The sequence below is a fragment of the Bactrocera dorsalis genome, chromosome 5, assembly GCF_023373825.1.
Source record: "Bactrocera dorsalis isolate Fly_Bdor chromosome 5, ASM2337382v1, whole genome shotgun sequence".
Taxonomy (NCBI): Eukaryota; Metazoa; Arthropoda; class Insecta; order Diptera; family Tephritidae; genus Bactrocera; species Bactrocera dorsalis.
The window spans coordinates 10,938,227-10,953,663 of record NC_064307.1 but is presented as its reverse complement, the minus strand read 5'-3'; the positions used below and the strand labels follow the sequence as shown (position 1 = coordinate 10,953,663).

The 15,437-nt window shown below is 34.9% G+C and overlaps 1 long non-coding RNA gene across 1 annotated transcript; it reads left to right on the top strand.

Moving 5' to 3' along the window:
- Positions 1-5,911: 5,911 nt before the first annotated feature.
- Positions 5,912-9,647, top strand: LOC125778970 (uncharacterized). Its single transcript, XR_007423062.1, has 2 exons — positions 5,912-6,403; positions 8,523-9,647. It is a non-coding gene; the product is annotated as an uncharacterized LOC125778970 (long non-coding RNA).
- The last annotated feature ends 5,790 nt before the right edge of the window (positions 9,648-15,437 follow it).

Genomic DNA, 15,437 nt, shown 5'->3' with positions numbered 1-15,437 from the left:
ATAAGTTGCATTAATATTGAACTCAATTATTTTGTTGTTGCTATTGACACAAATAGTATAAACTAGGAAACACCGAGCTCTGTGCATTGCAAGACCAGTTTCTTCTTGTAAATCATGCTAATGAGCTTGCTTAGCCAGGAGTAATTATCGATCTAGCGGCAAGCCTAGAAAACGCGTCACATGAAAAGGGTCGCGTGATGAGTAATTAGCATATAAATTATGTCCATGAGACGCCCCGTGTGACATTAACGATAACGAATTAATGAGTCGGTCGTTTTAAAAGGTGATCGAAGGTTTCCCATGTAAGCATCATACATTATTTAAATCAGTTGATGTTGTTCATAAATCTATTGACTATACCCTGATAGATATTTGCTCTCTTTCTATAAAAATGTTGATAATGTTGTTGTCAGAGCCAACTTCAGTACCTAGTTTATAATTTCCATACACTTCCTTTGGCTTATTTCGGCTTCTGGTAATTTTTGGAGCTTCAGTTTCAACGTCATATTCATAAGCCCCCATCTGTTCAGCGTTAGCGTTGCACTTGACAAATATTGAGGTCTTGGCTATGTTGCGATCGCTACTTGATGTCCATTTTGCAAAAGATGCAATTGACACGCTTCAAACCCATAACTTTAACTAAAGCGTAGAGAGTCGATCGAAAAGAAATGTTAAGATTTTTTGGTATCTCTTTAATTTCAACTTCGCGATTTTAAAGTATTTTCTTTATATAAACGTCATTAACAGAGGTGTATAGACGACTTTCACCGTATGCTTTCAGTCTGCATGATACAATAAAATTCCCAAAAACACGTCTGCAACATTTGCAACGATACCCTTGCCGCGATTCCACGGGACCCACAAAATTTTAAGAAAACTTATTGTCAATTGTTCGTGGTACTAAAAGCCAGACAAACCTTTAGCGTCGCAAAACAACCTATCAACAAGAAAAGCGGTTGTATCAAACTGAGAATACATTTTTGTTATCGATTCGATTTGCGTGCGCAAGTCAATAAAGAGATCAGTCTCAAATTTGATCAATCACTTTGTCCCTACATCATTCTCCAGCTTTTTACTCTAGCTTTTGAAACTATTTTTGTTTAAGCTTTTCAATTTCAGTGACTGATTAGCTTACGAATTCCTGCCAAAAGACCGTCCCTAAGAATTTTTTAGTTCAACTTTAAAATGTTGACTTTCCGGTTAGAATATTTTCTAATTACTAATATTAAAATAGTGCAATCAATATAATTCGTAACTTAAAAAATTATGTTACACTTTTTGCAGTAGGAGGCCCGGATAATTAATGTGACCAAAGGATAAACTATTAAGGCTACTGCTTTCACTCCGCTGCCCCTCACGGTAAACCATTCCAGATTGGAGTTACTGAATTATCAGGGTTCGAGTATTCATCAGCAAAATGTCTTATTCCTAAGGGACAAAGAACAATGGCTTTAAGTTTCATATTTTTAAAGACGCTTTCTCCACTAAGAAAAAATATTCGTTGTGTACTGTTTCCATATAAATCGTTCTATCATTTCGTTCATTACTAGTTTGCAGAACATAAGTAACAATATAATGAGATAAATGACGGACGCCTTAATACTCAAAAGTTTATTACATTTTAACAGCAGCACATACAAATATAACACAGACTCAACCGCCTTTGTGAGGAAAACACAAAATCTACAAAAAGAACTACGAAATTTTGGTCCTGGTGTCCATAAAAGTTACACTTGGACAATGAGAAAGGACATTGTTTTAAAAAAATATAAATTAAGTTGACGTATATGTATACATCGACATTTCGCGAACAATTTGCGAAACTTTAAATAAAAGTTAAAAAATAAGGCACACATTATAAGGCCGTTTTTCGGAGGACGAATATTAGGTTGTAGTATTGTGGCATGATCTGCATTTTTTATATTTTACTTATCTTATTATTTTATAAAAAATATTATAACAAATGTAGAAGTTTAAAATGTAGCGGAAAAAGTTTTAATAACTATCTGATTTATCTATATGTAATAATTCGAAAAAGAAGCAAGGGCCTGTAGTATATACATAAGCGGTACCGCTAGCGTAAAATTTCGAATAAATCAATTTTTTCATATATCGATAGTTTACATCATTAAATAAAAAAAATTTAATCAATATTTCCAATATTTTTTTGAGTTACAGTCATTTAAAATGTTCAATTCGCTTAGTTTAATCAGCTTTATCAGTTAATCCTGAAACGATTTTCTTTCGACACTCGAAGACAAATGATCTGATTATCAGGAAATTTTTTTGCCTGTTCTGTGTACATTCTATATACCATGACCTATCGAATTTTTGATGTGATCAAAAATTCAATTTTGTCAGACCAAAAACGACTAAAAAGAACCAAAATTTGGCAGAATTAATTTTTTTGTAAACGCCGACACTTTTTTATTTAATCATTTTTATCAATTTCATCATCATAATCAAATTTGAAGTTCAGCAGCGATTCAATTATTAAAGTGAATTAAACAAAAAAATATTTTAATTTGTATGCAGCTAAGTATTTGCAATCAACTCAGCAAAAAATTCAAAGCAAAAATACAAATATAAGATATTATCTATCATAAGTCACTTAAGAGTGCCTAGCCGAAAGATAACCACACTGTATTTCCTTTTATGTACTTGTTAATATTAATGACTAAAGGACACCACGGCGTATGTGGAACTGCAAAAAACTTCACTTAACTGTTAGTGTACGTAAATGCATGACTAACTTTTGTATCGGGCTCAAGCGAGTTAATTCAATATGATAAGTTATTCATATCCTCTTGCATTATTTTACTTTGATGAAAATATTCCTTATGATAATTGGTCATGATTTCATCAAAAAAAAAATTCAACAAATTGGTTCAACGGGCTGTTGACCGCAACAGGACAGCTGATGGTTGTAACAAGGAGTTTGTTGTCTATTGGAAAACTTTATTAAATTTACTAGTTTACAGTGTAGCTAAAATATGGGATTCAAAACGACTTAGAAATGCATATCACATTCCCGTTAGATAGTACACTATTTCCTGCGAAACTTTTATTTACCATTAAAGCCTTTGCTGCAGCGATTGGGTACTAAGCATATTATTATGACGGTTACTATGGAGAAAATATATAAATAAATAGGCGGAAAATTATAAAATAAAAATGAGGAAGTGTGTCATTATATGCCAGGCGCTTCCTGGAGCCGTCAATGAATGCGCATTTTTAGCACATCTTATTAAAAATACTAATATTTAATTTCAATACTTTATTTTTTTTTGATACAATACATTAGTTGAAACCTGTGCTTCGTTCTTTATTGTGCATCGTTATTTATAGAACGGATTCGCATCTTCTTCGTTCTACGTCATTGCATTGGCTCAAGTGCACTAACCTGCTTCTGTGTGGCCTCCGAATTTCCCTCCAACCGCACTTTGCTGTGTAGAATTCTTACACTGTTTACAAATCGTTTTTCAACTGCAGTCCATCAGATATATATTTTTTATACACTTATACACTCGAACTACTAGTACTTATGTGCAGGTACATGTGCTTTTCGACTGCTACACTTTTCCTTTTACACTTGATGGCCTCCTTTCGACGCTCAAGTTGTTATTATGAAATCACTTCGGCCACATATTTTATGGCCATTTCGGTTATTGTAAACTTCACTACACATCACATCAAGTATTAATTAATTCCATATTCACTGCAATGCAGTCTAATAAATAATTTTTCAAGTTGTAATACACACTTCTCAAGCAAAGAAATATCAATAATATTGAAATATTTAATGTCACACAGCGAACAAGAAGATTCTTTCACACACGTTCAAAGAGCGTACAACATGACTTGTGCGCAACGAGCAGACTGACACTTGTTTTCCACCATTTTTGAGAGGTCCTTTTTCCCAAAGTGTCGACCAAAACGGAATGCCATCCACATTGCGCTGTCACTTGGTTTCACCTATTAGTTGTTGAGGCTTGCCAGCCAGCGAAAGTCGTGTGTAATGGAATGTGAAGCTGGGTGGACATTTCAGAAGGAAATAAAAGAGAGTAAGAACGAAAAATAGAGAGTATGATAAAGATTATGAGCGAGAGAAAAACAGAGAACGCGTGAGAGAGAAAAACATGAAAATGAGATCTTAGTTGTTTACTCGAGCACTTTATTAATGAACGCTCTTCAGTTGAAGTCAAGTTGGGATGCTCATTTTCGAGCGAACGAGTTTTCTCAATGGGAATAAGAGCGAGTAGAGAACTTGTTAAAAGTAGAGTAAGAATTTTTGATTTAAAAGCTGATACTGCATGTCCTTTTGCACAATTTTACGTCATCGCCTAATAACTGTTTTTGCTTATTTTCGTCTTTTAGTTCTTTGATATCTTGTACAAGCAATCAATGAGTCATTTGGAGTTGTTGGAAGTTCTCCGACTAATAACTTATACATAGTATATGCATTTGGGTTTGAGTAGGTTGATTTTTTAGTTGCGAAAATATAGAACAGAAGTAGCTTGTTGGCGCTTAAGCAATTTTTGGTTTGTTTTGGAAATGGTGATGGGTTCTATATCTATGTAATCTAAAGGAAATAATAAAAATTCTGTAAAAGTATAAGAAATAGTAAGGCTGTATTCACTTGTATAGAGTCAGAAAACAGTTTTCTGAGAAATCTTTAGCTTCTTGGAAGCAAAATCGATAGGTCATTATTATCAACATGATATAAGAACGGCTTAAGTCCATGCTATTGGAATGTTAAGGTAAAGCCTTAAGGAAAATCTTTTTCGTTTAATTAACATTGATTGTCATTAATGTTTTGTAAGTGTCTTTTGATATTAATCATAAGGAGACTATATTTTTTAATATAAAATTTTATTTTGTTTTAATAATTTTAGAAACATTAAAAATCAACACTGAATTCTTCCATTTCTTATAAAATAAATGTTACTGGTAATTGAAACTAAAGTAAACATTTATCAAAACCATTCTCTCACAATTTCATGTTGACCAGGCTTAGGCTGGGTCACACCTGATGACGTACATACGTTGTTTAAAAAAGCACATGTTAACTGTGCTAAATCAGAGATTCGCCGAGAACCAGTTACTCGAAAAATAAGCCAATAAATATAGTAGTTTTCTGGGGAGCGAAAAAGTTTCCCAAAGACTTCTCTCTGGTCTGTATATGTACTTTACTATATCCACTGAGAGTAATTAGAGAGCAAAGGCAATGAATGAGTTACGCAAATAACGGTCAACAATGAATCAAAATGTCAACTTTCACACATGATATACTCGTAGAGAGGGCACATGAGAGCTATGAAAGGTAAACAAACATCATTGAATGAATCTGTTATTTCAAAACAAGTATATTTTGACATTTGGAGAAGGTTGGTAAGACTGCTGCTAGAGTGTGAGTAGGAATACTTGTAGTTGCTATGAACTGATGAGTTAACAATGTAAAAAAATGTCATTACTGGAATATTTTTTTGACACATGAAACTGTCAAAGATTTGTATCAAATACAAGAGGAGTTTTTTGGAATAGGCAACTATTTCCAAGTCTCTATTCTTTTTATGATTATGGAAATAAAAAAATTATTGAAATAAGTTTTTAAATAAATTATAAGAAAATTGAAACTTCGCAAGCATTCTTGGTATCTTTAATATTGCTGAAACATAACGTGACATTTGACAATAAATTTTAGGGCTAACTTTTTATTTAAAGGATTTTTATTTATAACTGTCACTTTTACATTCATTTAGAGAGCCTGAAGCTGCTGTCACTTTGACACATATTTAGAATGAATGAAAGTATGTGAACCGCTCAAATTGATAATTTGGCAGCCAATGACAGTAGCTCTCACTAAAGCAGATTACTTGCGCTGGGGAGCATTTACTCACAGCTCTCAGCACTTACTCCCCAATTGTCGTTAAATTAATTGAACTCAATTGCAGTTTACGCGACGCTCATTCGCTCAATCAAAGCTCTGTTCACTTGCTCAGTTATGCTCTAGCAGCCACAAGCCCCGCAAACGTTAACGCTACTCTCTTCAAATACCTCAGCCTGGGCTAGTGCAACGGCGATTACGCAGTGTTTCGTAGGTGCCTCGTTCTAGTCGCGCGTTAGTCCTTACTGTGAAGAGTCTCACATAGCTCAGCCATTTGAAAATTCCGGTTTTTTTCGTGCGTCCGTGCTTGTATAGTGAGTGGTGGTCCGTTGAAATGGCCACCGACCGTCGTAGTGTGTGTGGCAAAAGGTTTTGCACTTAAGCGCTACCACGACCTGAAGACATTGTACATTGTACGCGTATAGTATAATCAGGTCGCAACGAGGGAATTGGCAAAAATGGAACAAATTAAATTGTATTAAACGGGGAAAAAGGAGTATAAAGGCAAATAGAAATGTAAAAAAAAAAACAAATAATCAAAATAAAAAGTAATTCAGTAAAGCAAAGTAAAGGCAGCTAACTAATTGAATATTCAATATATATGTATCACATAAATTGTAGAATATATATTGAAAAATCAGTTGCGAGCAGGAAGACAACGAAGTAGCATGGCTCTGTAGATTATATTTAGTAATAAAGTGGTGAAAGCAGTGACGCCTGGCGTTGGCTGAATTATTTTTGCGTTGCTCGAACATCGAACAGTGTGACGATAATATCTGCAAACAGTGTAGGAAGCGAAAGAGTTGTATTATTATTTGAAGGACTAAAGAACGCGGATACAAATAGACACACATCTGAGCAAACTTACGTATGCCTAACTGAGTGTGCATGTCTATGTGCATGCATGGAGTACATACTCATGCTTATGTGTTATTATATTGCTTGCACATGTCACGCTATATATAGCAGCGCGATATACTATAAAGTATATACATATATCTATATAAGTATATACAGGCATAAGCACACAAGCACACACACACAGCAAACTGCAGCATGTGAGTAGCGCTGGTATATAAAATATTTACAAAGTCAAAGCAATAAAAATGTGCAAATAAAAGTGACATTGAGGGGAATCAAATGGAATGCAAAAAAAGACGTGTAGAGGAAGTATTAAAAGTGTGTAATCAAGCTAAAGATAAAGCCAGCGCGGAACACATGTGTACCACACAACAAACTTTTCGGCTTGAAGAACATAAAAATTATATGAAAATAGCTGTGAATTTTGCCAAGTGTAAATTTGACAGGAGTGCAGTGACGCAGAAGGCCACTAAGGTTAATAGAAAATACGTGAAAATCGTTAACTGTTGAAAACGCGAAGGGAAAGTGTAAATTTCGAGCACGTAAAATTGCTTTTCGTCATAAAAGAACGAAGAGCTCGGCTCCACTTGTTTACGCAAATTATTAATCAAATGAACTCACATACACATACGCACATATATACATATGAAGTAATAGCTGTGGCTTACCTTCGTAAAAGCATGCATGTAATACAGGGCGTATGAGTGCTCAAAAATTCCATATGAATATGAATGTCATGAATGTCGCGTATACGCCATGGTACACGTATTGTATGCCGCACAGCGAACGTGTGTAATGGAGTATCGTGTGAAATATGAAATTGAAAACGAAAAAATATAGAAAATATTTTTTTAGTATGCGAATCAAAATTTAATGAACATAACTCGATGTGTACGTGCAAGCGTGTGTGTATGTGCTGGCAACAATAACAGAAATAATTGCCCGGTCAATATGCAGTTTTGTGGGCCCGATGTGTGCAGATGTGTAACGACCCTGCGAGAAAAGAAATGGTTATAGGCTACTAATATCAAAATGGCTCAAGTTGATTTTGTTAGGTTTCACATAAGCTGAGTAGTGGTGGTGATCACGCATATGAGACACATTAGTTTATTAAAAAATTTAAATCCTGAACGGGATATATCAAATCACTACATCATAAAGCTGCCGTATAAGCTTAAAAATCAAGAAAATCTTTAAAATCAAGTTGCTTCATGCACAATTCTTTGATTTGACAAAACATCTTCACGAAATTTAGCAAAGATTATTGTTTAAAAGAGAGTTCTAACTTTCATACCTTGCCTTATATGGGTTGGTTAATTCTAACTTTTACTGTACAAAGCCATTCTTGCTTAAACTCTGCATATTTAGGCTTAAGAGATTTTCACTTACTTTCAGAAAAGAAAAAATTTCACATTTTTCTGATAAATTTTTATCAATAATCACTTAATTTTATTAAAGAAAATGTTTAAAATTTTTTTGATAAATTTTTACAAATACTATATGGAAAAAATTACAAAAAAATCAATCCTTCGCGTAGCTAAAAGTCGCCTACTTTACCTAAATCTGCACCACTTTCCGAATAAAATTAACTCAAAACAGTTTGTGCATAAGTGATTTTAACCCGCAGTTGTGAACATTTTCTCGCTGGGTGTCGTCATAACCTCACATTCAATTACTGGCAACAACAATTGGTAATTTGTATGACGTTAACATTGAACTGAGTGCCCAATAACAACAAAAAAGACAGTAAAACACATAAATATATTCAAAACAGGATAATTAAAAGGAGAATCAGTTGGGAAAAAACACAAACACGCGTGTAGCACAGGGACTACACACACAAGCATTCTCAAAACAAACAATAAAGCACGACATAAAATTAAATCACACGCGAAATCATGTCGGACGACGGCAGCAGTCAATGCCCACTCTTGCAGTTGGATTCGGAGCCACTGCTCACACCTGCCTTACTCTTTGTGGTGCTGCTGATATTTGTGGCCGCCGCTGCTGTAGCGGCTGCCTAAGCGTCACACCAAGCCAAGCCGAGCCAAGCTAAATCCAGTCAACGTCGCGGCGTGCTCGTGTCCAACCACCAAACGATGCTGGCGCCGAGTGAAATCGCTGAAACGAATCGGCGCTTGTGGTTTCCGTTTCGTAACACTCAGCGACACTAACAGTCAGTAGCGATAGTGGTCGTAAAGGCGGTCGCACTCATAGTGCCGCATACAATTCGATTTAATTCGATTGCGCTTTACACGCACACACACACACACAAGTAAACGCGTTGAGTAGCTGTATTTATTACGCCAATGCGAGTCCGTTGTTTATGTGCAGCCATTTGTGCGCGGCATGAAAAAGTGACATTTGTAAACAGCTGAATTAAAGAGGCAAAATATACATAGCTGTAAAAACAATAAAAACCAACAAGCGACGAGAAATAGTGACGGTGCCAGGCGCACGGAGTACGCGTACAAAACGTCAGTGGTGTGCCATATTTGGCAAGCGGTGAGTCAGTGAGTCAGCGAGTCGTCAGTGTGCGAACGAACGTCAATGGAGGACCAAGTGAATGAGTGGATTACATAAAAGGCGAAAATGTCAGCGCACAAATAAAGCATAAATCGAGTTGAGTCGCAAAGTGAAGCGAATTTCGCTAACAATAAATAACGGTATAATATTCAACAACAACGCTTGCGAGTAGCGAAGCAAAAAAGTGCAATAAAAACGAAGTTGCAGCGAATCAATTGTAAAATTTAATTTCAACAAAAGTCAACACATTTGTGTATGTGCGTATGTGTGAGCCACGCAAATGGCTTACAAAAACAAAAAAATGTGAACGCATGTATGACCCGGAACGCCCACCATATATCGACTGATGAATGTTGGCACAAAGTGCATGTGTTTTGTAAAAAGCCAACACAAACACATTAACAAAAGCAAAGTGTAGAAAAACAAAAACCAACAACAACGACAAACATAATATATAAAAAGTGTAATATATATTTAATAAAAATTGTCCTGTGCCGAGTCATGCTTGGCACAGAACTCATTCTTGCGGAGTTGCAGCGGCAAGCCAGGCACAAACACAAACACACACAGCGTCAGTGCGCTGCAGCGAAAGAGCAATTGGCTGCGGCAGCGCGAATACATAACAGTGTTGGAAAAAATGTGCAAAAGTATATAAGCAATGTATTTTGTGTGCGTGTGAAAAGGTGTGGAAAGGTATTGCTACACACATGCCGACATATTTGTTGAGGTAGTGCATGTGGCGTGTGTCATGTGAGCTAAGAAAATTGTAAATCATACGAGCATGTGGCAAAATGCTGAATTTATTGCTACATTTATTGCTTATATACCAAAATGTACACATGTACATACATATGTGCATAAAACGCGAAAGGGTGGCGTTGCTCTTAAAAGTAGTAGTGGCGTGCAAAATAAATAAATTGCAAATCAAGAAAAAATTCCCCTCCATTGATATTTCCGTGTCAAGCAAACATTTCCCTTTTACATCATTATTTTTTAAATGATTTTCGAAAGCCTGAAAAAATCAATTGTTAATGCAATAAAGTGAGCGCGCATGAATAATCACATTTTCCTGAAAAGTAGTAGATTCATTTTCAGTTTCAAAAAGTAAAACAATAAGTAAAATAAAAGGATCGAAATGAGTGTATGCTGTGGACGAACTCGCTACACGAATGTTTATTAATTAATTTAATGGAAAATAAATTATTATTTATATTTTTGTAGAATATTTTAGTTTATTACTCATCCATCTGTTAGGTCAATTCTTAACATTCATTATTTAATACCAATCTTAAAAGTAACCAAACGAATGACTTCAGAATAGCAAGCATGAAACAGATAAAGTTTTAATTCAAAAAAAATCGTATTGTGAACATGGATATATCTTATATAGTGCAAACATAGATTTAACTTTATCAAATTGGAGTGAAGCTATTTGCTATAAGAAATTTCATTTTATCATGTTTCATCACCAAGTAAATAATCGACAGAATATTGTAAAGTTGTATTCAAAGTAAAGAAGAAGAAGATTCAAAGTTCAGACTTACATATTAAAATATGGCTTATATGTTGTGTGTTCATATAAGGCGCGATACATAATATAATATAAAATTTTGCTTGGATCGTTTCTGTGCTAAAAATAACAAATAGTACAATCATATCTTCTTATGATATAAATTATATAAAAGAGATTGCAGCTGTTAAAGTAGCAGTAATGGGAGCGAGTCGGTGCCCCCTTATCCTCTTGTGTTCTATTACTAGATAGCTGGGCTTCACGGAAGCTAAGCTAGCGCTGAGCCACTAACGGTACCACAGCTGTCGCAAAATCCTTTTGGCCCAAGATCGATCGCAAGAGATGAAGTGTTTCTTTTGCCCTCAGTACGGCTAGCCTCTCCCTAGTTGTGACCCTTTTAACAGGCCATTGCCCCATTGGTGTCAATGCTGTAATTTTGGGAATCTTACCAAACGCCATCCGCAGAAGATGACATGGAAACAACTCAAAACTTCCTTCTTGACTGTCCCGCGTTTGGGAGGTCAAGATTTGGAAATACATACCTTCAGACATCCCACCGAACTGGCGTGAGTGGGAATTAAATGCCGCCGTAAATATGTATTGACTATTAAGCCTTTTGATAATTTATAAGTTCGAACACAGGAGCTCTAACCTAATCTAACTTAGCTTCAAATATGATTGCTTTAGTAAGACAATTTTCCGTAAAGTTTGCAGAAATAACAGCAAACAATTTAAATGCCATTTTTTATATTATTTTCTCATTTAAGCGGTTACGAGATATTGTGGATTCAGTTATAAATCTAAGGAAAACTTTTCAGATGAAATTATAGAATTAATTGAGGACATTAAACCGATCTATTCTGTTGCAAACCCCCACTTATCTAAAATATGTTATTAAGTTTTGAATCGTTATTCTGATGAAACGTCCATTTTATATCATCCTTAAATACGTTTAAATATAGTATTCTGTATATGATGTCATCGATCAAATGTGTACCACTTCATGGTACGAAAAACTAGCTCATATCATAATGGCCGTTTTGAATCTGACTACGATTTAGTATTTGGAATGGTATTTTTTGTTTGGTGGCTGACAGACATACATATTTTCTAAACCCTGTTCCTCCAGAATTCAAGTTTCATATACGTGCTTGTTCGTCAAAAGAGTTACTTTCCGTAGATTCTTTTCGTTCAAATTGTTTTCTATGTTCCTACAAATTAATTAACAAATTTCTTACTATTTTTGAGGTAACTGAAGGCTAGCGAATAGAGAAAGAGCAGCGGACTTCAACAAATTTTAGTAGAAAATTATTAGGCCCTTGAACTATACTGACTTATTGCAACTTTATCACGATTTTCCAGTACACATGTTTTCAGAATCTGTGAGTATACGTTTCTTGCTTTCTCTAAATTATATATCAACAAATAAATCCCAATTACTATTAAATTTTTGAAGAGGCTTTGAGCATCGATTCTGCAAATTTGCTCCGAGCGCTAACATTATAAATTCTTGTCGTCATTCCAGCAATAATCTTAAACTTGTATGACAATATATTGACAAATCAAAAAATTGTCCATACAAGTAATTGATTTTAATAATCCAGTTTGTATGGCAGCTACATCGTATTGTAGACAGATACTGGCAGTTCCAAAAAAATAGCAGTTTCTTGGAAAGAAAAACACCGTGTACAAAATTTCAGCTTGATATCTTATAAACTGGGACACTAGTTCACGTATATATAGACAGATAGACAAAGAGACAGATATGGCTAAATCGACTCAACTCGCTACATTGATAATTCATATGATATACTATATTTTGTAGGGTATCGAACGATTTCTTTCAGGTGTTACAAATTGAATTTCAATTTAATATACTCTGTCCAAGGTATAAAAGCTATCAGGCAAACAGTAACTGCGACATTTTTTAAACTATTGGATTACCTAAGGCCTAGTAAACAGCAAAAATAGTAATATAAATTGTAATAGTTTATAAAATCGGTGCTTTGTCTGTTTAATAGATTGGATTTGAAACTGGAAGCTCATAGATGCTTTTTAGTTCCTACGTCCAACTTCTCTAACTTCGCATTATTGACATTCATTAGACTTAGGCTCTGAGCATTGCTGAGTCAATTTTCCATAATATTCCGTAATATTTTATAGCGTCTTTAAAGAATTGTAACCTTATAATTTTAATATTTCTGCTATTTCTATGTACTTTTCCAGTTCACAAAAGACCGAACCTTTCGATAAAAGTTTTTAGGTAAGGAAAGACATAAGGAATGAGTAAATTAGTCATTAGGCAATATGGATTTGTAGAGTATTGCAATTATTTTTTATGAAAAAATATTAAAATTGTCGTTCAGACAATGCTTGAGGGGAAAAAGGAGAGCAGATAATTCGTCTTTATTTCAATAAACACCTATAACACATAAATATTTACATATATGATATGTATGTTTATATATACATATGTAGGAGTGCATACTGTAAGCCCACAGCACACCATAAGGTTTCTTGAATCGAAAGAACACAATTTATATATCCTTCTCTCGTCCACCGAAGTGCGGTAGACAAGTATAATTATAGCACTGGGTTAATTGGTTAAGTTTATTGTTAAGCGAGAGCAACCACCCAAAACGACTAAAATAATTGCACAAAATCGAAAACAACAAAAACCACCAAATCAGTGGGGAAACTAAGGTAAACAATGTCTTACAACTACGCTTAAAACAACAGAGAAGCACCGAAATAACGCATAAATATGTTCGGAATATAAAAGCGTTCTTACCCTTACTCCTTAAAGTATGCCAACAATAGCAAATACACTGAAACAAAAACAATAACAAATGCCATTAAACAATAGAGGTCATGAATAGAATGCATCAAATATCAACTACATACTAGAATGTATGACTGTATGTGTGTGTGCTGTTGAGCAACAAATGCATTACTACAGCTACAACAACAAAAACTAAATGCTTGAAAATACTACACTGCGACGACAACAATAGACGCTACAACAACAAACAATGTGGGTTAAATTGCACAATTCAAATTTCGAGTGGGTTGAGATTTATGAAAATACAAATACAAACACCAACAACAAGGACCAGCATTATATTTTATTGCAAGCGACGATTGAGAGTGTTCAAGTGACTGAAAGCAGCGAGAAAAACAATGACAAAAGAATGGGAAATATCGAAATGATTAATTTTAAGTGTTTCACCGAAGCGAAACGCACAACTATAAGGAAAAGAAAATAAATAGAAAGATATTTACTATTTCTAGGAAACAAATTAGGAAACTTACTATTTCTTGTAGCAAAGAAACCACGGCCAGCGAATAGGTATGTACTTAGGTAACTAGGTTGTGTTCGTGCGTTGCTCATTAGACTTTTAAAATATTCCCATACTGAAAATATTTCGCATAAGATTATCATCTATATAAAAACTAACTATCGGAAGAAAAGAAGAAAGAAAATGATAAGCGTTTCGAACTTTTGTAACTAAAACAATGAGATTTTAGGAATTCTGTTAACCGCAAATGTTTTTTTCTCGAAGATCTTGAGAATAAATCGAGCTGCATACACCAGAAACATAAAAATAAGATAATATTGGTATTTTATAGTAGGTTTAAGTAAGTTTTCTTCGAGAACTTGATGCCATTTTAAAAATAATTTTATGATACCACTCTCATGAAAATCCTCGTACATATTTGCTAAAAGGTGGGACAGTCAATTTTCACAAGCTTCTTTTGGGGCACATTTTTCACCGGCAAAATCAATCTTCATAGTCACGAGGTAGTAATCACATGGCTTCATGTCTGGACTATACGGTAGAAACGTAAGAATCTCCCCACCTAGCTTATCGGAGCATCTGGCGAATCAATATCGATACATGTAGACTGGTATTGTCATGATGAAAAAATGTTTCTCTCCGCTTCCTGGCCGCTTCCAGAGATTCCAATTATTGACGAAGTAATCCCCCATGACCCCAAGTCACTTGTGCCAACGATTATGTTGTTAAAGTTAATGCGCTTAGCGATTCACGTTTAATGTCTTGAATTGACTCAAAACAGTTTCCTTGGAGCGGTCGTCTGAGTTTGGTGAATAGTAAATCCATGAATTGTTTTTCCACAATTCCGGCTGGTTTCGACGGATGCTCTCACGTGATTTTTGAGCTGCTTTGGCGTGGCAAGAACGCATTTCATACCAAAAATTTCAACCAAAATCATTCGAACGTACTCGTGACCTCTCTTGCCATTTCTCTGACACTTGTCTGACGATTTTTAAGCAAGAGTAGGATATCTTTACTTTTTTAACGAGACATGCCTTGCACGTTCTTCCGACCGTCTTTCAAGGCTTAGTAGCAATCGTAGGCTTGCGTTTTTGATTAAACTGAATCACGATATGCTCTTCCGACATACGCAATAATTCCTCGTGGATTTGGTTAGAAATACAAAATTTCAGAGAGCTTTTTCTTTGCTATTTTTATCCATTGTAAAAATCGCAAAGCACTACTGAGGTGTGCCGACCTAAGAAGCTTCTGTAAACAAAGGGGTTAACAGAACGCGCTCACACTTGGCATAGTAATTAAGGACATTCCTAGCTACTTAGAAAATATTTTTTGAAATATCATTTCCCTGGTGGGA